Below are 27,745 nucleotides of genomic sequence, written 5' to 3'. Positions count from 1 at the left end.
CTTAATAAATGTTTAGAAGTGGCACCCTATCCATCCCCGCTGACCCCTTTGTGGCAACATCCTCATTTCCCACTGGGGTGTTTGTACTTTTATATGCATCCTTGGCTATCAGCTGGGTTAACTAGTATCTTGCATATTCAGGGTGATTTTGCCTCCCAAAATTTTGCAGAATCGTGTGACAAATATGCTTCGTCTTCTAACCATCGGTATGCTTATTTACAGATTTGTAGTTTTATTCGCTCACTCAGCAAATCCCACAAAATGCGACAACCTACTGCATTTGAGCGTAGATGTATTTATAATCCTGGCTGCAAGGGATCCATATCAATTTTGTACTCATTGTTGTCATATTCACCCCCTGAATTCATGGAACCTTTTGAGCTGACCTGGGAACAAGACTTATTGATGAGTATCGAGGACAATGATTGGGCAGACATTAGACAATGGGTAGCTAAATCCTCAATTAATACCAACATAAAAGAAAACTCCTTTAAAGTGTATTCTCAATGGTACATGGTCCCTGCAAAACTGCATCAGATTTTCCCAGGGTCTTCAGACCTCTATCGGAGACAGTGTGGCCAAATTGGTTCCTATTTGCATGCGTGGTGGGACTGTCCCTGATATCAAAATATTGGGATGAAGTCACATGTTTGACGTCTAAAGTGCTCGGTATCTCTCCCCTAAATAACTCTCTACACATGCTTCTATGTAAACCCAGTAGATCCCTCTATAAACCTCAAAATAAATCATGTGGCTACATTTATAATGTGGCCAAACTGTGGATTGCTACAAATTGGAAGCAAATCGAGGCCTCAGCAATGACAGTGCTACTAAACAAAGTATGATATTTAGCCTCTATGGAAAATATCACTGCACTCCTTTATGATACTGTGTTAAAGTTTCATAATACTTGGGACCCATGGTTCTCCACAATCCATATACAGCTACCCTGAACGGAATGAAGCTGATCTTAATCTGGGTGGTGTAGCGTACCACAGGTTGCCTTCCCAAACTTCTTCCCTTTCCTTTATGTACCCTCATTTTTTTTGTTAAAACTAAAAATTAATAGTTGTATATTAGCAGTGATGTACTCACTCTGCTTTCGGAAATAATATTTTGTTTGTAATTATCTGAATATATTTTTTGTTGGAAAATTACTATGTTGTATTTTGTATCAACTATTACTATAAATAAGGAGATAAAATAAGAGCCATCCTTACATGTATGTGGTTTATCTGCAATGGGGAACCTCTGAAAAATATTGATCCTCTCTGGGCAGATGGTGACTTTAGAGGGTATTCACTTTTCACATACCGTAGGAGATCACATGGTCCGGAAGATGTATTTGATTGTGTAGGAATATAACCAATGCCATCATTCTATAGCAGAAGTTCAAACATATAATACAATGTAAAACAGAACTTCCCTGATCAAACAATTTAAAATGATTAAACTCTATTTATTAATGTGGTACCATTTGTATCTGTTATGTTCAGGGGTTAAAGTGCGCCAGGGTGTGTTCTGTCACTTCTATTTGGAGACAGAACCAGTTCCGTCTCCTCCAGCCCATCTCATCCCAGTGCCAGGGGAGGGTCCATTTGACGGGTGCCCTCTGAGATTTTGCTACCAGCAGGACCCCAGCTCCTTCCTCACAGCGCCAGTGGCAACCGGAGGCTCCTGCAGTGGGCACTATGGATGAAACATTATGTTGTCTCTCCCATAGTTCTGAGGAGCAGCCTGTCGGACTGGATGGCCATGGACACAGGAACAGAGCTTAAGGTAAGTATTGTGTTTTTTTTTTTTTGCTTAAGCGTCACTACTACAGGGGGCATTACTACAGGGGCCATTAAAACTGGGGCATTACTTTTGGAGGCATTGCTATTGGGGGCACTACTACAGGGGGCATTACTATTGAGGGCATTGCTATTGGGGGCACTATTACAGGGAGCACTACTATTGGCAGTACTACAGGGACATTACAACAGGGGTGTTACTACTGGGGGCACTACTACAGGGGACACTACTACTTTATGCATTGCATAGGGGGCACTGCATAAGGGGCACCACTCCTGGGGTCACTGCATAAGAGGCACCACTACTGTGGGCTCTGCATAAGAAGCACTACCACTGTGGGCACTTCATAATGGACACTACTACTGGGGGCACTGTATAAAGGGCACCACTACTGGGGGCACTGCATAAGAGGCACTACCACTGTGGGCAATGCATAAGGGACACTACCACTGTGGGCATTGCATAAGAGGCATCACTCCTGTGGGCAATGCATAAGGGGCACTGCCACTACTGGGGGCACTGCATAAGGGGCACCACTACTGGGAGCACTGCATAAGGGGCACTACCACTTCTGGGGACATTGCATAATGGGCACCACTACTGGGGCATTGCATAAGGGGTACAACTACAGTGGGCATTGCATAAGGGGCACTACTGCTGTGGGCATTGTAAAAGGGGCACTACTACTGTGGGCATTATGTGTATTAGGGGCACTACTACTGTGGGCATTGTGTATAAGAGGCACTACTGTGGGCATTGTGTAAAATGGGCACTATTGTGTGTCATAACATGAATAAGGGACACTACTATGTGGTTTAATGTGAATCAGGGGCACTATGAGTGGTGTAGTGTAATTAGGTGCAACTGTGTGGCGTCATTTGAATTGGGAATACTATTGTGTAACCACATCCCTTTTCCGAGACCTTTTACCTTTTTCACCATGCGCCTACAGTGCACACTGTCACTTTATTGAAAAAGCACCGAGTGGGGGTGAGTTCCATCACTTCTCTAGGACCACTTTAAGCTCTGGTAATGTTTCTTTAGAATTGGTGCCTTAATGAAGATAATTGTCCATGAGCCTTTTCCTTTTAATCCTGCCAGTTGTAGATAATCTCCAGCCACTTCCCTCCAGTTCTCTTCAACCTCATCCCCCATTGTTTCTACAGCCCCCCCATGTTTCTCTAGCCTCATTCCCCTGTGTATCTACAGCTGCAGTCCCCCAGTGTCTCTCCAACCCTCCAGTGTCTTTAGAGCTCCAGCCAGCCCCTTCTATCTCTCCATCCCCCCTAGCGTCTCACAAACTGCAGCCCCCCAGTGTCACTCCAGCAGCTGCCTCCCATTATTACTTCAGCTGCAGTACCCCAGTGCCTCTACAAACCCCCCCAGTGTCTCTATAGGTCCCCTTTTTATTTCCAGCAATGCCCCTCAGTGTCTCTTCAGCCCCCCCACCATGGACTTGCAGCTATAGACAGCCTATTTCTGTCTCTTCAGCCCCAATTTCTCTCCAGTCCTCCAGTGTCTCACCAGCTGCAGCCTCCAGTTTCTCTTCAGCTGCAGTCTTCCAGAGTCTTTCCAACTCCAGCTCTCTTTTATCTCTCCAGGAACCCTCCCCAGTGTCACTCCAGCTGCAGACCCACCAGTGTTTCTCCAGATCCCCTTCTCTCCAGCTCCCTGCTGTCTCTCCAGTAAAGCCCCCACTCAGTGTCTCTCCAGCTGCAGCCAGCTCCTTTCTGTCTCTACAGCCCCCTTCTGTTTCTCCAGCTCCTTGGGTCTCTCCAGCTCCAGCCCCTGCATCCCTCCGGTTCCAGCCCACAGACACTGAACTTCTTCTTCTGTGAATTCTGGCTGCTCCTCATCCTCTTTGGTCTGTGGCTTCTCTGCCATCTCAGTGGTGCCGCATGGCATGACAAAAAAACTTTGTTGCACTGCCAACTGTTGCAGGAAGATACAGCAGTTGCTGGATCCAGTGCATGCCTGCACCCTGCTGATCACTGCAGCAGCACAGGCAGTGGCGCCTGGAAGTGGCAGTATATTATAACGCCATATACTGCATCACTTTGGGCACTGGTTATAGTTATTACAGGTGCATTACCACCTAATCTACATAAATTCCATATATGTGCAACTCAAAATTCACACAGTGCTACAAATTTATACCTTCTTTAATGTTTTTTTGTTTTCATTAACAGTTAACACCTACATTCGGGCTACAAAATTGTGAAGTATTTTAAATAAGGTTCAAAGTGACATCAAGCAGGCAGAAATGGGCAATGAACATCTTGCACTTGATTAACTTTATTAATGGCTGAAAGAAACATATAATTCAGATATACATGGATCTATTAATTATTAATAATTGACTATAATACATCCAGTTATTTAATTATATTATTTTAATAAATTTTAAATATTCTACCTTTCATATTATAACTGAAACTAATCAAGTAAGGATTAATATCCCAGATACACTAGTTTTATGTCGGTCAAATGAGGTACCTAAATATGTGTGCTAAGTCCTATATGAAACCATACATAGTACGTTATGTGGCTTATTAAGAGCTTGATGTACATAAGAATTTTGATATACATTTCCATACTGCATCTAAAAAAGCGTTTGTCCATAAAGTTTATACAATTTTTCATAGCACTGACTTATTACTCCCTAGGCACCATGAGTTTGAGTAAACACATGTACTGTAATTGAAACACATTTAGGTTTGAACATATGCTCAGATACGACCTTTAAGAGGCGGCATCTGTTGCGAGTACTTGAGGGCTGATGAAGCGATACACAATAATGATGATGACAACCAGCAACACTACAGATTGGTACCTTGCCATTTCTGATTGGTTGATTGCATCTTGCCTGTCCAATTGATATGATATAGCTGTAATGTTAATGATTTAAATCCTATCAGGTAGCATCTATCTACTTGCAATGACTGATTGACATATCCATTTGGACTACTGTAGGAAAGAAGATTCCCATTTGAATTTCTGTTAGAGGAAAAGAAGTATACGCACTGACATATATGCATCTGTTTTTTCAGCTGGACATTTGAGATTTGTCCACCTCAACATATGCATATAAGGTCTTTTGCTTGTGTGTATTTTATCCTATGTACTTTCATTGTGCAATGTATATAAATATAAATGAGAACCAATATGTGTATACAAAATGTTCTTATGTCCCTAATTTCCAGACTTGGTCCAACCCAGGAATAACTATTACTATTGCAGCCCTAATTTGTTAGCCCTACTGATGCCAAATACTGTGGTTGGGGAAATATTGTACCTCAGATTGAATAGGCTTTTTTTTGCATTTTGTTTCACAATTTTCATACACATTTATTTATGGCAGATTTCTCTGAAAACATTCATCTCTCCAGACAGTATTTTCTTTGCAAATTTCAACTTTCTGATCATACCTCAATTGACTTTGTTTCATGTCTAAAATGATGTCAGTACTGCGCACATGCTGCCCACCATACATTGCTCGGAAGGGCAGGGAGGGGGCTTGAAGGGTTGGCCGGTATTGCTGGATCCCCTATCACCTTCAGGCAATTGCATTGACAGTAGTTCTATCAGGACACACTCAAATGCATATATTTGGTTGCTTACACATATATGACTCACTAACATCCCAACAATGCATACAGTACATGCAAGATAGCCACAAATTTTAAAAAAAAATAAGACGAGTTACAATCCCAAAATAGTCCTTGTCACAATTAAATCTATGAAATTCAAGACTAAACTTCCAATTTAACTATATAGCCCATATGTAATAGCCTGCAAGTTGTCTGTTTGCCTTTTGAAATTCTTGCCGCTTTTAAATTTATGGGCTAAGTTGCCAACTTACAGGCTACTATATATGTAAGGTTTGAAAACTTTAACCATCTATTTCATTGTCGACTTTTTGACCATGTCAACCTTTTGTACTTGTCGACCTAGTGTATGTCGACCATTTGGTGTCTAGTTAGAAACTGTCAACCTTTTCATTGTCGATCTATTGACTGCCATCCACTAAAATATGTGCTTTATTTCTATGAAAAAAGGGACCTCTGGCCAGGTTAGTGTCTCCATGGTCTATAAATGGAATTGATTAAACTATACAAGCTCTAGGAAGGTGTATCAAAATATTCCCAGGAAAAAAGTGTCGGTACTCAGTACCATTAAGTACTATAAAAAAAGTATAATTTTGTAACCATACCAACTCTAATATAAGTCACAACACAATTTACCTGTGAAATATTTCAGTCAGCTTAGTGGTTTGTGGCCCTGATTCTGAGTTGTACGCTTTAGTTGCCACAGGTGCGATTTTATCAGCTGCAGATTTGTGAAAATATTCTAGTTCAACAGCGGCCAGCAACTGCGTACAGCTATGCAGCATCGGACGCAGATCATGCAAATGCCAACTCCTTCAGTGAGTCTATTGTCACTCAGAATGGCCGCCATAACTGGGACACACCTGCGATTTTAGCCAACACTCCCAGTTGCCTCCCCCAAATGCTCCCTGCCTGTCAATCACACTGCGAATAAATACTTGCAGCATGCGACTACGGTCATGTACCTCAACATAAGCGCAGTGCGATTAAGACACAAGCGCAGTGGCAAAAATTTACTCCATTTGCAAAAAACATCATCTCTGAATTATGCCCGGTGTGACTATGTGTTCTTTAACTGATGGCTATATGACTCGTACAAATTTCAAGTACAGTTCAGTCGTAATGGTCAGTAATTTCCACATCGACACTATATATAAAGTAATTTGTAAAATTATGTTGTTTGATTGTAATGAAAATACTGTATATGAATACATCCAGTTTACTTTCAACACATCTGCGGCCTTAATGGTAATATTTATAAAAAGATTAAAATAAAAGAAAAATGTGTAATTTATGATTTCCGTGCCAGACAAGATTAATGTCACTAAAATTGAAACTGTTTGTGGTGCCAGAGTAATATATATTTTTTATTACTTTTTTTATTACGAGTTCATCTTATTCAATAAAAGAAGCAATAACAAAGTGTCAGTCTTTCAGCTACTTAGTAGCAAAATTAATATAAAAGCACTTTTGTTACAAGTTCAATTGATTTAAGCAAACACTTGGAGATCCAGATTTCTCTGAAAGGAAACAAACTGTAGAATTAGGATTCTGACCATCAAATGTTCTGATTATTTCCCAGAAAGTAAATAAATTTTATCAATGATAGGCAAAATTCTGCTTGACACAAACTAGGAAGTAAGTACATTTAGAATATTTATTTAACTCTCAGCTTGTGCAAGTAGAAAACATGAAAACACTATATTAATCTCTGTCATACAAAATAATAATCTTCTTTGGCGGTTTTTGTGGGGCATTTCACAAAAAAACAAATCTAATAAATGAAAGGACTGTGGCTTATCTCTAACCTGCATACTCAAGTCATAACCTCATAGCAAAGACATTACGAGTCACAAACAATGGAAATGTTTACTAGTTAGCAATAATTCCATTTACTGTAATATATTGCTTTTACTGGAAATAAAAGCTATAAATGTCAGGATTCTGATTAAAAATGGTATTGTTGTTTTAATTAGATTTATTGAAATAAATGTATGAATTAATCACTCACTGCAGAATTATGTGTCTATTTTTATAGAGATGAATCTCTAAAAGAAAACTGAAGCCCATGTAATAACATTAATATGTGTACAGAACAGTGTTTCGGAAGCCGGAGACCATGGTTTGTTTATGCTGTTCTTTTGTTCCATGTTTTGTACTGACAAAGTGTGCAATGTGATAAAAGGACTAAACTGTCCCACACAAAGAGTAAAATAAATTAAACAACAATATATTCGATATCCGTGGCTTTATCTTTTTTCTTTTGTTCTAACACTCTTGTTCTATGTTAGATTTTTGATACTTATCCTTGTGGATGGCCTCTCGCTGTGTTTTTGCTGCATGGTGAAATAAATGAGAAAAAAGAAATCAAAGTCAAATTGGGTTTAGATAACTTCTCTAAAACAAAAAAAATGGTATACATCAAACTATAGGGCCTCTTATATTAAATCAACAATTTATCCAATAATATTTTGTAACATTCACAGATATATATATGTAAGAAATCTAACAGTTTTACAGAATTTAAAGGGGCATAATGTTTTTTTTGGTACTTATTGAAATGTATTATATATTTTATAACATTGAAAAAGTTAAAATATTCCCATCCCTAAACGTTGTCTCTGCAAAAGTTTTTTATAAAATTTTGTTAAAAAATATAAGCTGCTATATTGTGGTAGTATCTTTAAGGAGAACTCCGAGTCAAATGCATTTAAGTTGCCTCTCCATTTCAAGTTGGGGGAGCACTCTCATGTCGATGAATTTGCAGACTATGCAGAGTTGGGCAGAAGTGTAAATATGCAAGTTTTCATAAGCATCTTTTGCACCAAGTATAGGCTGGGGCAAGTGTGCATTGATGATGATGAAGGGTATCAAATCAAGCATACATATAGAGGATGGGTAAACATCAAGATGCAGGCTACTCTGCATACAAGCAAATATATCCATGTTTTTCCATGCACTTAGAGCATATGGGAACTAGTTACTTTCTACTCTATTTCAGGCTGCCATCAGACAGGTATTAGGTGTTGCCTTCCCCTTGCTTTGTATTTGGCTAATCTCTGGTTCCTGAACCAGGGGTGTCTCTTGAGGGGAGAGGGCCTGTGTGCAGTATCCGGGTGGGAACCCAATTTGTGCTGGTGGACTTTAACACTGTGCTAGAGTCTACTGTGCATACACATACCTTATGGAAAATGGCATCTGCACTATAATCCTGGAGCTTTCTTCTGAGGTGACCTCAGGTACTGCACAGGGTAAGTATTTTGAATGGGTGCAGGGTGTGCATGTGGAACCCCTGAAACAACATGTCCATGTGCACCCATTATAGATACACTACTGTACAAGAAGAAACCTCTAAATGTATCCACCCTGTAGAAAGTAATATAAATAATATAGAAAGCTGATCTGATGAAAGAGCACTGACATAGTTGTACGTCACATGGAGCCTACCATAGTTACCTAATCCTCATCCAGAAGGTGACCTAAATCTATTCACCTGGAAAAAACTGGATTGGCCAAAATTTTGTCATAACATTGCAATTACAAATAGCAGTAAGCTACCTGGACCCCAGGGCTGTAGCCCAATGTATTCACGGTGTACTTAAATAAAGTTGGTTTTCAGCCACTGGAAATGCCTTGTACCCCCTACTCTGCATCAATTTCCTAATAAAATGTGGTACTTAGAATCTATTTACTGTAAGTATATACGACTAATAAATCCCACAAATCTACCCAGGCCTGGTGTGAATAGTTTATCTACAGTATAATAGCCCATCCCATCAAAGAGACCCATGCCAGGACTTTTCAGACTATTTACTTTAGTCACATTAACATTAACTAATCAATTTTAGCTGTTTAATGTGCTCTACTGTTTTCTGCCTTCCATCAGACAAGGTCAAGGATTTCCCAGAAGCCAGCCTCTGGTGACCTTTTTATATGTTTGTTCACTTGCTGCTCTTGTGGCTTTTGACAACTATTATATTATTTTAATAAATTGGTGTTGTTTTTTTTGTTTAAGTAAAATTTGACTTGATAATTGGACAACACTTTCCATGGTTGTTCTGCAGATCCTAATGGTGAAAGGCAGAGAAAGTTGTGTTGAATTTTATGGTATAAATGTATCCTAATACATCTGAGGGAGGTCAGTGTCATATATAGTGTTTTATCATTAATTGAGGTGATCACTGATACACTGTAACATTAAAAGACAACATAACCACAGTCAAAATTGGGTTCATACAAAGTCTCACGTAGCCAAATATTAATAGGGAAACACTGCCATAAAAATAATAAATTATATTCTGATGTGAATGTATTAGTTTTAAATAGGGAGTGAAATCACTTTTCCCTTAGGTCAGTCATGCTAAAGGCAACTGGGGCCTCAAGCCTGTTGGTCAGTCAAAAAAATGTTAAATTTTGCTTGCAATAAAAACTTAAATCTATTTTTTAAATATAAAGTATTTTGCATGATAATAATATTTTTATTATTATTATTATTATTATTAGTTATATAACACTTATCTCCAATAGATTCAATAGAACTGAAAAGACACTAAAATATGACAGAGGACTAGAGACACAATACCTTAAGTTTTGTTACAACTGCACTATTTCAAAATTCCACCCTGTGCCAGCCATGAAACCCAAACTTGTGCTGGCTCTGGGCTGTGTCTGGGAGTGTTTCTGTCTAAAGTCACTCTGGGTAACTCTGTGGTAGTGGCTTAAGAATGCATTGGGCAGCCCTCTAGACTGCAGTATGCTGTTCTACACATTCTGCAAGCCAAATGGTGGTGCTATGGGGGAACGATAATGCTGCCCCCTCTTGCCTGCACCTTCCTGGGAGTCTGCTAACTTGGTACAGTGTCACCACATGGATTAAATGAGTGCAGTCCCTTAAATGTTTTTTGCGTACATTTTTTTGTGTTCATTTTTGCGTTTTTTATTTTCATTTTTATATACAATTTTTATTTTTGTGACCAATACACTCTTTTTTTAATCTTTTTTTTGGTCTTTTTTTATCCTGTTTTTTTGTTGTTTTCTTATATATTTATTTATACATGTGGTCTTCATAAATGCCAGAAGGGCCAATGGCCTGATGGGCTTTTTGGACCAGTCACAGTAGAAATGCAGAGAGCTAAGTAAATTATTCAAAGCCCCTGTTTGGGGCCAGTAAGCAGTGGATGCTGACACTGCTCTCTGCCGTTCTGGACGTCAGGAGGGGTGTGGGAGTCTGACTCTGACTGCTCTACCAGCCTTCAAAGACATGCATCAGCCATCATGGGGAAGAGACAGCAGGCAGACGGAGCAAGGTTGGGGGGAGCCTGAAAGAAGAAGTAGTAACTGAGCACCAATAGTATAAATGTAATAGGGTCAGTTCCAGCAATGCAGGGTTACTGGGTTGCACAGGGCTAATCCGCTGCTGCATGGGACAGTATCTCACCACTCTGCACTACTTCCCTGACCCCTTCATGCCCGCCACTACCTCTCTGCACTACCCCCATGACCTCTCCATGTTCACCTTTACCTTTCTGCACTAATTTCCTTACCCCTCCATACCCACCATGACCTCTCTGCACTACACCTTGACCCCTCCATATCCTAAACTACACCTCTGCAAAACATAACAGATTTTTCCTTTACTAGTGCTACTTTACTGCACTATATCACTTAGCTCTACATAATTGACCCCTTCATACCCAGCACTACAACACTGATATGTGAAGCCCTTGGTTTTATTTGCCTGCAACAAGACACTCAACCCTAACAAGGCCACACCTCTCCCCATGAGACCACACCCCTCCTATAAGATCAGGTCTCTTTTCTGGTGCGTTACTTTCCCCTTCTCAGTGATCAGCACTATATACAGTATGTACAACAATAGAAATGATTACTGATACACTTTACCAGCAAACACCCCATCTGTGTGCAACTTTACTTTGCATGGAGCACACAGCAGGTGGGCATGTGTACTTTAAATGCCAGGACCAGTTTTAGTCCAAGTCTGGCCATGCCTACAAGTAAGTAGGCTAACACTACCCTTATATCTAAACCTAACCCTCTCTCCCTGCAGTCTAAACCTAACTCTCCCCTCCAACAGCCTAACCCTAACCCTCTCCATAGTGCTTAACCCAATACTTAGCATCCAGATGTGATCAGTCGGGATGCTGGCGCTGGGATGCTGACTGGTGTCGGGATTCTGGCACCAGCAATCTGAGCACTGGCATCCCAACTGCCGAGATCTAACTACATTCCGTATGCGGTAAGTGTTTGGATATTGCATTCAAAATGTGATACTTGATACTTCCCACCCCTTGAGTTTCTGGCTATGAAGTCAGTGACACAGAATTCACCTTTGAAAAGACTCCTTCTGATGCAACACGATTTTTTCAGGTACTGTAGATACCAAACATCTGAAGTATCCATTGGTGGCTCCTGTATCACACACTAAGGAGCTCTGGGCCTGATTCAGACCCAGTCGATGGTGGCCCAGAGCGCATGCGCACGACGGAGCCGGCTCCATCATGCGCATGCGCAAGACACGGATAGCGACGGGCACCAAAGGAGGCGTGCTGTCGATGTTGAGTGACAGCACGCCCCCTTTGGTGGGCGGGTCGGGGGTGTGGCTGCCCAGATGGAGGCATTCCCATGGGAATGCCTACCGTTTGGGGGCGGCCCCACTGACATCAAAAGTGATGTCAGTGGGAGAGCTTTCGGCTCTGGGGCTTGCTCTGGGGCTTGCGGCCATGAGACCCTACCACAAAGGGTCTTTTCACAAGCCCAATGGTCGCGATGGTCTTGACCATCTCGACCATCATCCTGGCCGCTCGCATTAGCTGTGGGTGGCAACCCACAGCAATGCGAGCGGCCAGGAGGCCGCTCCATAAAAAAAAAAAAGACACCCTGATTCACAGCGAGCGCTCTGTCAGAGCGTCCGGCCCTGAATCAGGGCTTCTGTGTCCATCTCAGAAGAACTAGCTGAGCTCAGCATTTCATCTTTTCGAACTGTTCCTTAATTACTGTGTATAATGAGAAATTAACATATATATGTGCTTTACACTAATATGGAATCCAGTACCATTGTACTTGTTATCTATTTGAAAGACTATTGCTATTACATACTGTTGGGTAAATTTATCAATGGTCAATTTGCAGGTCGTTTTGAAGAGTGATTTAGCTCTTCTCAAACCGTCTCAAATCGAATGTTGCAAAACCAGTGATTTTGCCAGATTTACTATTATTCAATTTGTTTTGCGATTTGCAAAACAAATTCGATTTGAGTCGGTTTTGAGCAGTAATTTGCTGTTTGATTTGGCATGTGCATGTACAAATTGAACGGCAAATCACACTTCAAAACGAACTGCAAATCCCCGACAGCATAGAACTGCTTCATGTTTTCACTTTCAGCATGAGCAGGTCGTTCTCACACAGATAAATGCAGACATCAGTGAGATGCCTGCATGTATCTGACTGTAAAGAGTAAATAAAGAGTTGAAACTTAAAAAAAAATGACGTGAGGTCCCCCCAAAACACAATCAGCCCCGGACTGTTCAAACCCAGGTCTGGTTGACTAAGTACAGGGAAAAAATTACATAGGGTCTCCCTGTACTCAGTACAACCAGTACTGGGTTATGGGAAGCAGGGCTGGTTCTGGAATTACAGGGAAAAATTCGCGTAGGGTCTCGCTGTAATTGACAGAACCAGCTCTGGACCCTTGCTAACGGGGGACTGATGCCACAGCCAGGGGAGCCCTATCACCAGGCCCCCCAGCCGCAGCATCAGCCCTGACCGCTAGTCAGCCCAGGCCAGGGAGTTGGAGACCCCTCCAATAAAGGCGTTTTCCTCTCCAGGGCACCCCTAGCCTAGGCTGATAGCCCGGGGCGGTTCACACCATTGAGTTCAATGGAGGCAGCCGTTCATTGGCTGAGAGGGGCGCCTTACCTCTCTCAGCCAATCAATGCTTAGACCCGGAGCTTCAAAGGAGGAAGCCGCGTCTCTGTGCTTCATTCAGGAAGGAATATTCATCCTGGTTAGGATGAATATTGCTTAGTACGATGGTCGGGTTTATAGTTTTGTTATTTTAAAAAGACCCATGGATGCCTACAGGACAAGGGGACCACTCAAGGTAATATAGGTGAGTATGTGTGAGTGTGTATGTATGTACGTATTAAACTTATACTGTGTAAGGTGTGTGTGCATTTCTTTCAACATTTCTTTACAGGTGAACTACAGGTCCCAGTGTGCCCTTAATGCCCCGCATGCTGGTACTTGTGGTTCTCCAAGTACCAGCATGCAAGGGAGGCTTGCTGGGGCCTGCAGTTCTATTGTAAACACAATGTTTATATTCTACTATTTTTACACTACACTAACACAAACAACCCACCACCCACCACCCAGGGGTAGTGGGGATAGCCCTGGGCTATCATTCTAGGCTAGGGGTGCCCTGGAGAGGGAGACCCCTAGTGATAGGGAGGCCTAGTGATAGGGCTCCCCTGGCTGTGGCATCAGTCCCCCATTAGAAAGGGTCCAGGGTTGGTTCTGTGAATTACAGGGAGACCCTACACAAATTTTTCCCTGTAATTCCAGAACCAGTCCTGCTTCCCATAGCCCAGTGCTGGTTGTACTGAGTACAGGGAGACCCTACATAAATAATTTTTTCCCTGTACTTAGTCAACCAGACCTGGGTTTGAATAGTCTGGGGCTGGTTCTGTTTAGGGGGGGACCTCACGTCAATTTTTTTTTAACTTTTAACTGTTTCATTACTTTTTACAGTCAGATACATGTAGGTATCTCACTGATGTCTACATGTATCTGTGTCAATCCGACCTGCTCATGCTCAAATCGAAAGCATGAAGCAGGTCTATTCATTTGGTGATTTGAATTTCGATTTGAAGTCCGATTTTGAGGTCGATTCAAATCGAATGATAGTAAATAAGGGTTTTGTGTGTTGGGCTATGTAAAAGTACCAATGTTTTTCCGATGGTCGATTTGAGGCCGATTTGACTCAAAATTCAATTTGAAATTCGATTTTTACATTCGATTTGGCCTTTAGTAAATACCCAAAAGCAAAATCGAATACAAATCAAATGAAAATCGCACCTCAAATCACTCAAAATGCAAAATCGACCTTTGATAAATTTACCCCTATATCTGTTATTGCATTGCCTCAAGTACACCTTGTCTGCTATTGCATTGTCTCAAGTACGTATTGCCTGCTATTGCATTGCCTCAAGTATACCATGTCTACAATAATTGCATTGCCTAGGTTGGATAGTGAACATTGCCATAGCTGTCTTGAGACTAAACTATTACTACCATTGGATGACCTTTGCCTGCTGTATTTTGCATTGCCTAAAGTTGTCCTGTGCAAATTTGTCTTATGAATAATATTCAGAGACTGTATTCCCTGGAAGTAGAATTAAATGTGGTTATCTTGTCAGAAGGAAGAAAGTGCTTTCTACATTAAAAACAGCATGATTCATGACAAAGTGTAATTTATAGCCAGCAGCTGACGGGCATTTCTGTTGGGATTCTCTTGCATAGTGAGGGAATTCTTGGTGATTTTAGTTGACCTCTGGAGTCAGCCCCAGTCAGCCAGGACAGGTAGCGGTTTTACTTGCACAAAAAGTACAGCCACTTCCAGAAGAAAATAAAAGTCAAGTAATAAAATTAATAAGCTTTCAAAAAAGTGTTAGTGTAGTTGCAGATCGTACTGTTTTCAGCTTTGTGCCATGTTTTGTATTGATAAATAATGGATCTCATGTTTAGCACAAATGAGCCTATTGCTGCCCAATGATCATATATTACTGGATTTGAACAACACTCAAATTATGATGATCTTAAGGTTGACAAAAAAGGAAACTTATTTAATATCTATGGCTTCAGAATTTCTTTTTGTCACAAGACCTTGTTTTCCTGCATTTCCGTTACTATTTGACTTTTACTCGTATTTCTGTTTTTTGGAGTAGTGAAACAACTATGAAAGAATTGTACTTATTTCAAATGTAACATATGTTTTGTAGTGCTAAATGAAACAGAATAATTCATTTTTCTGTGAGATATTTTGTTAAAAAAAAGTTTTACAAAGATTTGCAAAGATAGTAATACTTATACATATCATCATCTTCTGAAAGAATATAAAGGGAGTGCACATTAATGTGCAAAACATTTATGGAAAACACATAATAAAACAATAAAACAATATAGAGAGCATATAAAAAAGTTAGTACTGTTGATTTAAATGTAATAATAATAAAATGCAGTCTGTATGTATGTAGATATGTGCTGAGGGATGTAATAGGGGTATCATGCATAATAACTCAGTTTATTCTGTGGAATACACTGTGCAGGATGTTAACATTCACTTTTGTGTGACAACTGTAAATATGTAAATAACTACTTGCATCTGATTGTTAAGAAAAGTAAATTCAGGGGATATAACAGTGAGCTATTGCTAAATTTAGACTGCTGGACTTTGTGAATTGACAATTAAAGTATTTTTAATTATCATTATTGTTTAATTATTCCAACATTTTGCAAATGCACTTTCTATTGGCTTTCCAAATAACTATTAGATCATGTAATGGAGTTAGAAGACCAATGGGTATATTTAATATGGGCAGGAAAGTCTAAAACCTGGAGAAAATATATGTTTTTAGTGGAAATAGGGCATCTCACTATTAAAAATATCCCTTGTTGGCGATGGCTATCAGCAGTTATCATTGGCCATAACCTTTGCCATCTGCATCTGGTGACAACTTCTTCATGCTATGTAAGGGGAAGTTTATTTTTGAAGGTTTGCAGCAGTACATGTGCCATCTCATTCCTTTCATTGCTATAGCCATCTCAGGATGGCTATAGCCGGTGCTGGCAGTAAACAAAATTGTTTATTTAATTAATTATATAGAGCATTTATTCTTAAACTATTTACACAATCAATATCATTAATTTTTACTATTTAAAAAATAAATTCTAAAAGTTTATTTATTCATCAAAAAGTGGTTCTGGAAGCTTAATTTGCCTCCACTCTGACCCAGCTAAGCAGTAACTTCAGCTTTACCACTGCCAGGTCAGTATTGCACATTGGCGAAGAAGCAAAAGAATATTCTCTGTTCAATTTACTTTAACCAATTCTACTTAAATAGACCCAAAAATTCAGGATTTTGGTTGGATTTTGTGTAAACTTGGTAGGTAAAGTCCCTTTTTGCCTCTTATTATCTCAAAATATTGAAATGGAAAGATTTTATAACTAAAGACACATTACCACTCATTTGCCATAGGGCAAATCTGTAGCACTTTTACGATTTTATAGGCCTACTTCTGTGCACATGCAACCCATTTGGCATTGACATGTGGGCCAGAATGGCATTGCCTGGGTGCTTGCATTTGTGGAGTAAAGGGGCAAAAGTTGCACTGAAACAGTAAAATGTATAGAGTTTTTTGCTGGTTGGTTTATTATTAAAGGAGCTGGTAAAGAGGAGGCACATTTTTAAAAGATGTGGATGAGAACATTGTATTTTTCTCCCCAAAAAGGATGTGATTTTTTCAATAGTATTCGATATACATAAAGTAGAATGAGGCTGATTTTAGTAGAATACATGTAATGGGAGACCAGAAAATTGCTGCTGAAAGCCACGTTGTGTTCAGTGTTTTTATGAATGTTCAGGCATTAGATAATGGTCAGGTATTGCATTAGATGGTACAGGAATGTGGGAAATAGACACACCATAAATCCTCAAGGCATTATCTTTAGGTCTACTCATGCGTAGTTTGTAATATCTGTCTTATCAGTGTTTAACCAACAGAGTAGTTGGAAACAGATTTATACCCATATTTGTAAGTGGTGTCTCTAGCCTGATGGCATAAAAAGTTGAGGACAAAGGAGATTCAGTAGCCTTTGACTTTCTCTCGATGACCGAGATTCCAGCTCCAAGGTGTTGGAGGGGGCTCCTGGAAATTAAACCAATTATGTCCTAAGTAGATGATCTGATGAGCAAGTTAAGTGTTTATAATATATTATCTTTTACTTTGTAATAAATGTATTTTTAATTGATATTTGTTTGTGTGGCTTGATTAACATCTTTGTATCCAAGAATCTTATCTTGTTCCACCGAGAACATTAGTGGTGTCAGAAGTGGGATACAAAGAGTTAATAGCCATAAATAGGCTTAGGATGTGTAGCCGATGGTTGTAAATTCTCTTCATGGTTGAGCGGCTTGGATACTGTTGTCCTGAAGGAATGTTCCTCTGTCTGATTCTGATGAGGGAGGTGTATATGTCACAGTATATGTCTATGTTGTCCATTTACTGTCTTTGTGTTACTGAAACAAACAAGAAAAATGCATTTTAATGTTTTTAGAAAATATGCAAATATGCTAAGAGGGAAATTGGAAATTCAGTTGGCTGATTTCCAGAGGAAGCATAATATGAACAAGCATGTTGGTTTATCACTGCCTGTTATTGGTGTGAGTAGAAATAGTGAAATGTTGCTTAGCCCCTTAGATGTTGTAAAGGAGTGTAGAATCTATGCAAAAGAATGCAGCCGTGATAAGAAAACCTGTAAACTTTAATCCACATTGTCCACTGAATTCACAAGGAAGGGGCAGTGAGGGGATTCATTACTCAGCAGCTACTGAGAGAGAGAAATCAGACACAGCTGCTATTGAGAAAAAAAGTTTTCGGATAGAAACATTGAATGGATCTGAAGAATCCTGTGATATTACAGAAGGTCTTGATAGTCACACATTTTTAGAACAAGAGTATGATTCATGTGTGCATGAGGTAGTATGGCCAGATGTATTAGAAAATGAGGTTTCTGACAACATGCCATTGGTTTGTAAGATGAATGATGGAACATCTGATTTACCAAGCACTGTCTGGCTTGCTATGTGTGATGAACTGAACGAAAATCAGGAAGTGCTTGAGTGCCCATTAGAAAAGGAGAATAGGTGGGGCCAAGAGATGATAGGAGAGTGGTTATGATACCTAATGAGGAATGGGAGTTACCAAGAGCCAGGGGGTGGGAGATATTCAAAGTCCACACCCCTGAGACAGTAGACCGCCCCCATGAGGATATTTCATTTATATGGCATGATTACCATAGAGTCAATGTAAAGTTTCGCAATGATGAAAAAGCATGTATTGCAAATGACATTTATGGGTTATCAGCTATTGATGAGACAGTAGTGGTAGGAAATACACTGATACTGATAACCAGTGAGCCATCACATATGGCAATGCACAACAGCTTTGCACCCACAACATACAAACTGATTGGGGAATTGCTGTTTGGTAACAGAGAACAGCAGATAAATATTTGGTATGTAAACACTTTGTTTTGTTTTGCAGAAAATACAATTGTGAGTAGTAAGAAAGATCAGACCCAGTGTATTTGCTTACAAAACCTTGAAAAAATGTGTTACAGAGAGCAACTAAGACAAAAACAGTCTTTGTGGTGCACTCTTATGAATAGTATTAATGGTAATACAAAACTTAACTTTTAATGGTTTACCCTCTAAAAAGAGAGATACTCAATTCACTCTGAGTTTAGGTTACAAATGTTAGTATCTAAATATACATCTTAAGTAACAGTAAATATATCTTAAAATCACATGAAATAATTACAAACATATGGATATGGGCAAAAATTTCTTAATCACCCCCTGGTAAATCTCATAAAGGTCATGGACCTCCAGGGATATACACCAGTCCTAAATGATTGAATTTAATGAACAATTCTGAATATAAATTATAGTCTTGCACACTATCAGGGGTATTCAATATGGGAGTGATAAGTCCATTTTTGCGTTAATATCGGAGGTATGACGTCATTATCGCAGGTTTTACTTTTACACCATATTCAATTTCAGAGACTTATCGCAGTTTTGAAAAGTCTTTGATAAAAAACGGGGATAACTTTTCACCACTGAATAGGTGGCGAAAAAAAGTGCAGAATTGGGGTTTAGGGGTGCAGGTTTAAAAAAAAATAGCCTGCACCCTTCAGAATGACCCTTTGAAACGATCTGTGTCAAAAAAAAAAAAAATCGGGACACCCCAAAAAAAGCACTTTGAATTGAATTTGGGGCCCAAAAAAAAAATGTTGGGGAACAAAGTTAAAAAATAGCGAACTTGACTCTGGGGGGGTCCCCAAGTATTCCCCAGGTGTTTTTTTTCATTGCAGCTCCTTGCGCAAGTGGGTTTTTCATTATTTTTTCAAGTCTCTTTTGCAACTTTAAAATATGCTGACCCCCATTTTCAAGTACCCCAAATTTGCTGGGCATAGTTATTTTTCGCCAAAAAAAATTCTAAATGCTCTTCTGCACCACTTTCTTCAAAGTCGCTTTTATGCACTTGCCGCGGCTATTAGAAACCCCGACTTCCTTCAGGAGTTAAAAATGGGGGTACCCATAGTGATCCCCCATGTCTACACATCATTAGGGGGGTCCCTAGAATATTTCTGAAAAATTCCAGTTTTTGTTAACCTGTAAAAAAATAATTGTAAAAATGTAGAAAAAAAATGACATAAGGTTCCCCCCCAAAAGCCAAACCAGCCCCAGGCTAGCCAGCCAGTGGTGGTTTCTAAAAATACGGGGAACAAAATGTGTAGGGTTCCACCGTATTTTAGAAACCAACACCAGGCTGCAGGGACTAGTGCTGGTTTTAAATATAGGGGGCAAAAACAACGTGGGGTACCCCCTATATTTAAGACCAGCACCAGACCCAACCAACTGGGGTGCAATGCCACAGCCCGGAGACCCAGTCACCGGGGCTCCAGGTCCAAAGCATTACACCCCAAGTCGGTCAGCGCAAGCCGGTGATCTCGGGGGAGTCAGGGACCCCCCAAAAAAGAGTCCCCCCTCTCCCGAGCACCACAGGCTTACGCTGAAGCCTGGGGCTCATCCCCATACGCGTGGAGCAGTAGGTATGGGGGTAATAGGGGGGCCAAATAATGTAACACTATTGTACTTTACAGTGGAACTACAAGTGCCAGCATGCCAGCCATTTTGCACTTGTGGAACTACAAGTTCCAGCAGACATGCGGCACCTGTAATTTAACTGTAAAATAAATAGTTTAAAAAAGACAAAACACACACACCATGCCCAGTATAAGTTTATTACATACACCTACCCATTCACACATAGTTACCTATACCAGATGTCAAATAGAAATCCATGGTAGCTGGCCCTGCAAGAAAGATTTCATACTCACCTACATCCAGTGCTGGTCTCCGTAGTAATCCATGGGTGTTTTAAAACAGAAAAAACGTTTTACCCAATCCACGCTACAAGCTATCTGTATGTGTGTTGTCACACATACAGATAGCTCCCGAATGGCCGCTGCCGGGGCATTGCAGTCCTGAGAGCCAATCAGCGGCAGCGCTGACTGTAGAGCGGCCGCTGATAGGCTCCGGCAACTGACAGTTCCCACGTGGGTGAGTCAGCCCACGTGGGAACTGTCAGTTGCCGCAGCCAATCAGCGGGCGCTCTACAGTGAGCGCTGATTTTTGTTTTAAAACACCCATGGATTACTGCGGAGACCAACGCTGGATGTAGGTGAGTATGAAATCTTCCTTACAGGGCCAAATTTGAAGGATTTCTACTGGAGAAGAGGACAGATTCATCTGGTATAGGTAAGTATGTGTGAATGGGTAGGTGTATGTAATAAACTTATACTGTCACGGTGTGTGTGTTTTGTCTTTTTTTAACTATTTATTTTACAGTGAAATTACAGGTGCCGCATGTCTGCTGGCACTTGTAGTTCCACAAGTGCAAAATGGCAGGCATGCTGGCACTTGTAGTTCCACTGTAAAGTACAATAGTGTTACATTATTTGGCCCCCCTATTACCCCCATACCCACCGCTCCAGGGGTATGGGGATGAGCCGCAGGCTTGAGCGTAAGCCTGTGGTGCTCGGGAGAGGGGGGACCCTTTTTTGGGGGGTCCCCGACTCCCCCGAGATCACCGGCTTGCGCTGACCGACTTGGGGTGTAATGCTTTGGACCTGGAGCCCCGGTAATTGGGTCTCCGGGCTGTGGCATTACACCCCGGTCGGTTGGGTCTGGTGCTGGTCTTAAATATAGGGGGTACCCCACGTCGTTTTTGCCCCCTATATTTAAAACCAGGACTATTCCCTGCAGCCTGGTGTTGGTTTCTAAAATACGGTGGAACCCTACACATTTTGTTCCCCGTATTTTTAGAAACTACCACTGGCTGGCTAGCCTGGGGCTGGTTTGGCTTTTGGGGGGGGGGACCTTATGTCATTTTTTTTGTAATTTTTTACTAATTTTTTTTACAGGTTAACTAAAACGGGAATTTTTCGGAAATATTCTAGGGACCCCCATAAAGATGTCTAGACATGGGGGATCACTATGGGTACCCCCATTTTTAACTCCTGTAGGAAGTCGGGGTTTCTAATAGCCGCATCAGGGAAAAACACCTTGCAAAGCTATTTAAAAACCCGACTTTCTTAAGCAGGCAAAAACGGGTTACCCATAGTGATCCCCCATGTCAGGACATCTTTAGGGGGGTCCCAGGCATATTTCCCGAAAATTCCCGTTTTTTTCCTTAAATGGGCTCAAGGGTCATTTTTTGAAAAACAGGGATAATTTTTCTAAGCACTATAGCAAGTGAAAAAACATGCAGAATAGGGGTTTGGGGGTGTAGGCTTATAAAAAATAGCCTGTAGTTTTGGGAATGTCCCTTTAAAAGGAAATGTTCAAAAAAAATGTCATGCAAAAAATCGGGACACCCTTAAAAAAATTGGGTTAAAAAAAAAATTGGGACACCCCAAAAAATTAATTTCAAAATTGGGGTAAAAAAAAAAAAGGGAAACAATTGTTAAACAATAGGGAAATAGGTTCAGGGCTATTCTGCAAATATGCGGCAGGTGTTTTGAAGAATAGAATTATAGCGGCAGGTGCACAAATGCAGAATTTTTAAAAACTTACTTTAGGGACTTAAAAATATGCTAGTACCCATTTTCATGTACCCCAAATTTGATGGGACCACTTAAAAAAACGAAAAAAATAACCGAAGTGCTCTTCTGCAACACTTCTTCAATGTCGGGAAAAAAACACCTGCTGCGGCTATTTAAATCCCCGACTTTCATTTAAAGGCTAAAATGGGGGTACCCATAGTGATCCCCCATGTTTTTACAACTTTAGGGGGGTCTTACAAATATTTTATGGAAAAAATCGTAACTTTATGCAAATCCCTCTTCGGAGGTTCCCGTTTTCGATAATTTTATATTGAATATGGGGATAAGCGGGCCAGGTACTTTAACACAGGTAAAAACTCCGATATGAAATGTAAACTTCGACAGTGAAGTTAACGTTTCATATTGAATACCCCTCTTTGTATTAAACTGGAAAAAAATGATATTGGCACAAAGGTTCAGTACAAGCAGTCTATGCCAAAAATAGCTGCACTGCAAATCTCATGTATATAATGACATTGTGTTTCACATAGGATCTCATTAATCCTTATTGTGCTTGCTCAAGTGTTGATGCCCCTTGATAACAAGGGCTGAATAACATTTAACCCTTATAATCTTTAGTTTAGTACCCTGTGAGCTAAAACAATTAAACACATGAACTGGGCTATGATAATGAGGCACATATACTGATATATAAATGGAGATGATACATGATGACAGTTGAGCACATAGATTAAGCTAAGATGATAAGGCACATATAATGAGGCACAAATATACTGGTTATTACAATGTAATAATACACAATGTTATCACAGGTGCTCCTGCAGACTTTGCTGCACACATATAAAATAATATATAGGTATCTGCAAGAAAATGAGGCTCAAATCAAGAAAAACATACGTATTATATATCCAACTGATACATGGAGGAATAAGAATTCCTCCAAATAATTAATGCATCAAAATAGGGGCTCAAGAGCAAGTCAGCCCTAATTTAGACTTGATATAATGCTTTCACTGAAAAAATGAATGTACAGTTAAGTGTCATGTTCAGTATGTCTGCTGATTGACCTCATAAATAAGGTGAGGTGTATCTATGGAAGAAAGGACAGTGCAGGGTAGATAGAAAATGTCTGTCCACTTCTACTTTACCCAGTCTGGAACACAGAACTGGGTATGAGAGAGTGGCAGGCGTCTGCCCTGGAGAAACAACAGTGTGTGCTTCTGCTTTCTAGGAGATCAGCTGTGTCTCTCCCCTGTTACCATGGATGCATTGCAGGGGAGGTCACAGGCATCAACCCAGATGTAGATACCTCCAGCCCACTGGTCCTTGGAGCAAGAATTGCTGGATTGGAGTATAGGTGCTGCTGCTGCACATGTAGCCCGTGGTCAGACATGCGTTTCGCCGGAGGGCTTGATCACCTGATGTGTCCACATACAACTTTCCTAAAATCTAGCTATAAGGCCAAAATGTGCCATGCCTTTAAGTCTGCGAATTAGCCATGCCTTGTGATTTTTCTTAAAATTTGCTACTTTAATCTGATACTTAATACAAATACTTTTGCAGGAAAAAAATTTGGGATCTATCTAATTGCTACTCGTCGTGGCGCATCTTAGCCGTGCTGGCATCTCCTGCCAAATAAAGCAAAAAAGGAAAGGTGTATGAGGACACATCTGTACTCACCGAGGACACTTCACCTCTATTATGTCTGACTACCTCTGAGACCTATCATTACATTTCAGCTGCCGTTGGTGGTCATATGGCTACAAAACATAGCAGTGTATGTCATGCAATATGCCATATTAATAACCACACATATAAATTCTTCCATACAGCAGTTCCATTATGCTATCTAATACTGTACAGTAAAATGAATATTATGCAGCAGTAGTTTATTTTTAGTGTAAAAGGCAAATGCAAATATATATTTAGCAAGTAATTCACATCATTGCTCACATAATTTTATAGGTCACACCAGTAAGCTTCTTACTTATTATTCTACTGATTTAAGTATATTGTAAGTACATTCAGTGGAGCATTAGAATAATAAGCACACAGTATTCTTATTTTGTAGCTAATACAGTCAAATAATTTATACCATTCATCAACATTTATTATGCCACTTTAATGCAAAGATTGAATGGGTTCTGGTGAGTGTTGTCTGCAGTGTAGAAGGCCCTGAAGGGGTGTTGGGGGCACTGGTTGGCACATCCGGGGCACCAGAATATCCAGGAATGAAGCTGAACATGAGGTTCTTAGTGTACATTTTTATTAAACTGCCTTTTACCTTCTACCATGACAATGTTATGTATATAATATATTGTTAATGTAAAATGTTGAGCCTCTAGAAGACAAGTTACATTGGTAGGAACCTGCTGAGGTTTTTACCTAGGGGCTCAGGGCTGCATCTACCTTAATAAAATCTGTGACCTCCAGTGAGCCAATTAATCCTTGTACTGGCTTCACTGGCAGTGGCTTTCCATTCGAAGAGCTACCTGCCAATCACAAATAAGACAGGCAGACCCTGAGGGAGGTGTTTTCTAGCACTGGAAGCAGAGCCGTATCTAGACCTTTTGGTGCCCTGTGCCAGAGAGAGCATTGGCGCTCCCCCCCCCATTTTTTAAACAGGGACACCTGAAAAAGGGCCATGGCTTCATAGGGAAGGGCCAAGGAAGAGATAGGAGAACTCTTGTGGCAGCCAGGAGATGCTGGGGATAAAAGAAGAGGAACTTACAAGTGAGAATGATAAGAAACAGTAAACTTGACAGGCCCAAACAGCGCCCCTGCCCTGTGCCATGGCACAGGTCGCACTACCCTACTTACAGCCCTGACTAGATGTGCCACTACTGTCCTTGTTCAACAGAGAGAGCGCTTCCAATAGGAAGCCACTCCTCTGTCTTTCCAACAGCCCTACTCGGCTTGTAGGAGTTGCTGCTTGAGAAAGGGCACTAAGTCCCCTGAAATGTCACTGTATATTTCAAATTTGTTATATAAACACTTTGGTGTTTGACACACAACTTGGACTGATGTATTCCATCTCTTCCACCTCGTCAATCTACTGAGACTCCTGTTCATTGCAAAGCACAGAGAGCTGTCACCGTAGAGCTGGAGACAGATCTGTATCTCTATCAAAAAAATAAAAACCTTGCTCTGTCTGGGGGCATTTCTGGGTACTCAGAAACCCTCCTATGTGCGCCACTGTCATTGGCCAGTATTATCAGTCACTCATGCATAACTTGCTGATTATGTTGTGTGACAATGGGCTACAATCTCAGCAGAGGTAAATTAAATGTTTCCTAAATTTCCCAATTCTTCCCTATAAGTGTAGTCCCCCTGAGTAACCCAAATACACACATGAGGCTCTTAAATGTTGCTCACCACTGACCTAGAAAATCAAATTAAATAGCATTAGGTTCTTATATCTGTTGTACAGAACATGGCTCTAAAAAGGAAGCATTGATGTGGTGTTATATACTGATAAAAACCATACTATGTAACAATGCAGGAAATGAAGGTTAAGTCATCTGCATGAACACGACTGCAAACTAATAATCTTTTACAATTTAAACTTTAAACTTTTGACAATCTTTGTAAGTATTTAAACCAAATTTTCAATTTGTTCTACAAGTAGGTTACATTTGAAATAAAAATAAGTTGTTTTAAGCATAAGAAATACATAGTTTCCAACATCTGTATACAATTTCCAGGAGTACTTTGGGCCTGATTCAGACCCACTCGCGAGCGGCTGTCCGCTCGCAAGTGGGTCGATGGTCTGCACTGAGCATGCGCACGACGGAGGGAACTCCGTCGTGCGCATGCGCCAGACGCGACGACGACTGATTGACAGCACGCCCCCTTTGGTGGGCGTGCCGGGGGCGTGCCTCCCTGATGGGGGCATTCCCAAGGGAACGCCTACCATCAGAAGCCGGCCCACTGACATCACTAGTGATGTCAGTGGGAGTGATTTTGGCTCGGATAGAGCCAAAATCACTCCGGGCCTTGCGGTTGAAAACCTCAACCGCAGGCTCCAGCTCGCAGTTTCGATGGTCGCGATGGTCAAGCCCATCGCGGCCATCAAACTGCACGCTCATATAGGCTGTGGGTGGTGACCCACAGCTATACGAGCGTCCAGGAGGACGCTCCATTTTTATGGAGGGCGGCCCTCATTCAGAGCGTGCGCTCTGCTCAGACCGTACGGCTCTGAATGAGGGCCTTTGTTTCTTAATGAGATGCTTTATAGGCAGACATAGGGACGCCATGTCATTCAACATAACCTTACTATGGAATATGATAATAATACATACACAGTGCATTTAAAATATACAGTTTGTATCTACAGTACCTTCACTTATTTCAGCATACAGCCTAAGAAGATGTACTGAGGGTTACATCCAATATGCAGACTGGAAAAAGTATTGTGTAGTTAAGTTAGTAATGCCAAATTGACAAAGATTCTAAAGCCAATTTTATAAAAAAAATATATATATACTGTATATATTATTATTATTATTATTATTATTATTATTATTATTATTATTATTAGGTTTTTATCAGATTATTTAAAAAAAAATCTATATTTTTTCTTAGACTGCATCTCTTATATTAATACACATTGGACCTCATTCAGACCCAGTCGCAAGCGCTGAGTGTTCGCAAGCGGGTCGATGTTTAGGCCCTGTGCGTGCGCAAGCCCTGGAGCGAGAGAGAAATTCTCTCGCTCCGGACCTCACTACAAAAGGGGCGGCTGTCGATGTTGATAGACAGCTCGACCCGTTTTGTAGGCGTGGCGGGGGGTGGTTTCACAAACGGAGGCATTCCTTAAGGAACGCCTGCCGTTTTGTGGGCGGCCACACTGACATCAGCAGTGATGTCAGTGGGGAGCTTCCTGCTCGATCAGAGAAAGAGGCTCCCTGGGGCTTGCGCCTTAGTGTCTCGTCGCAAGCCCTGATGGTCGCGATGGTCTTGACCATCGCAACCGTCAACCTGGTCGGTCGCTAAAGCTGTGGGTGGTAACCCACAGCTTAGCTAGCGACCAGGAGGCCGCACTTGAAAAGTCAAGAGGCCGCCCTCATTCAGAGCGAGCGCTCGTTTCTTGCGACCGCCTCTGAATGAGGGCCATTGTTTCTTTACTATGCTGTGCATGATCTGGAAGTGTATGCAAGTCCTATGCATTTCAATTGTATCTAAGTGGGCTGGAACGGGGCATCCTCACCCAGGCAAAGGTCAGTGTCGACAAAATTTTGGACTATGCTGAGTTGGCAAGAAGCATAAGTATACTTGTTTTCAGATGTAAAGTTTGCACCAAGTGTAGGGCTGGAGCAGTGTGCATTGATGATGATGATAATGATGATGATGATGATGATGATGATGATGATGATGATGATAATGATGAGTATCATACTAAGCATATGAATAT

This window comes from Taudactylus pleione, unplaced genomic scaffold (genome assembly GCF_031769625.1).
Source record: "Taudactylus pleione unplaced genomic scaffold, aTauple2 ptg000156l, whole genome shotgun sequence".
NCBI classification, from domain to species: Eukaryota; Metazoa; Chordata; class Amphibia; order Anura; family Myobatrachidae; genus Taudactylus; species Taudactylus pleione.
The sequence above is the reverse complement of the archived record's forward strand: the minus strand, read 5'-3'. Positions refer to the sequence as shown.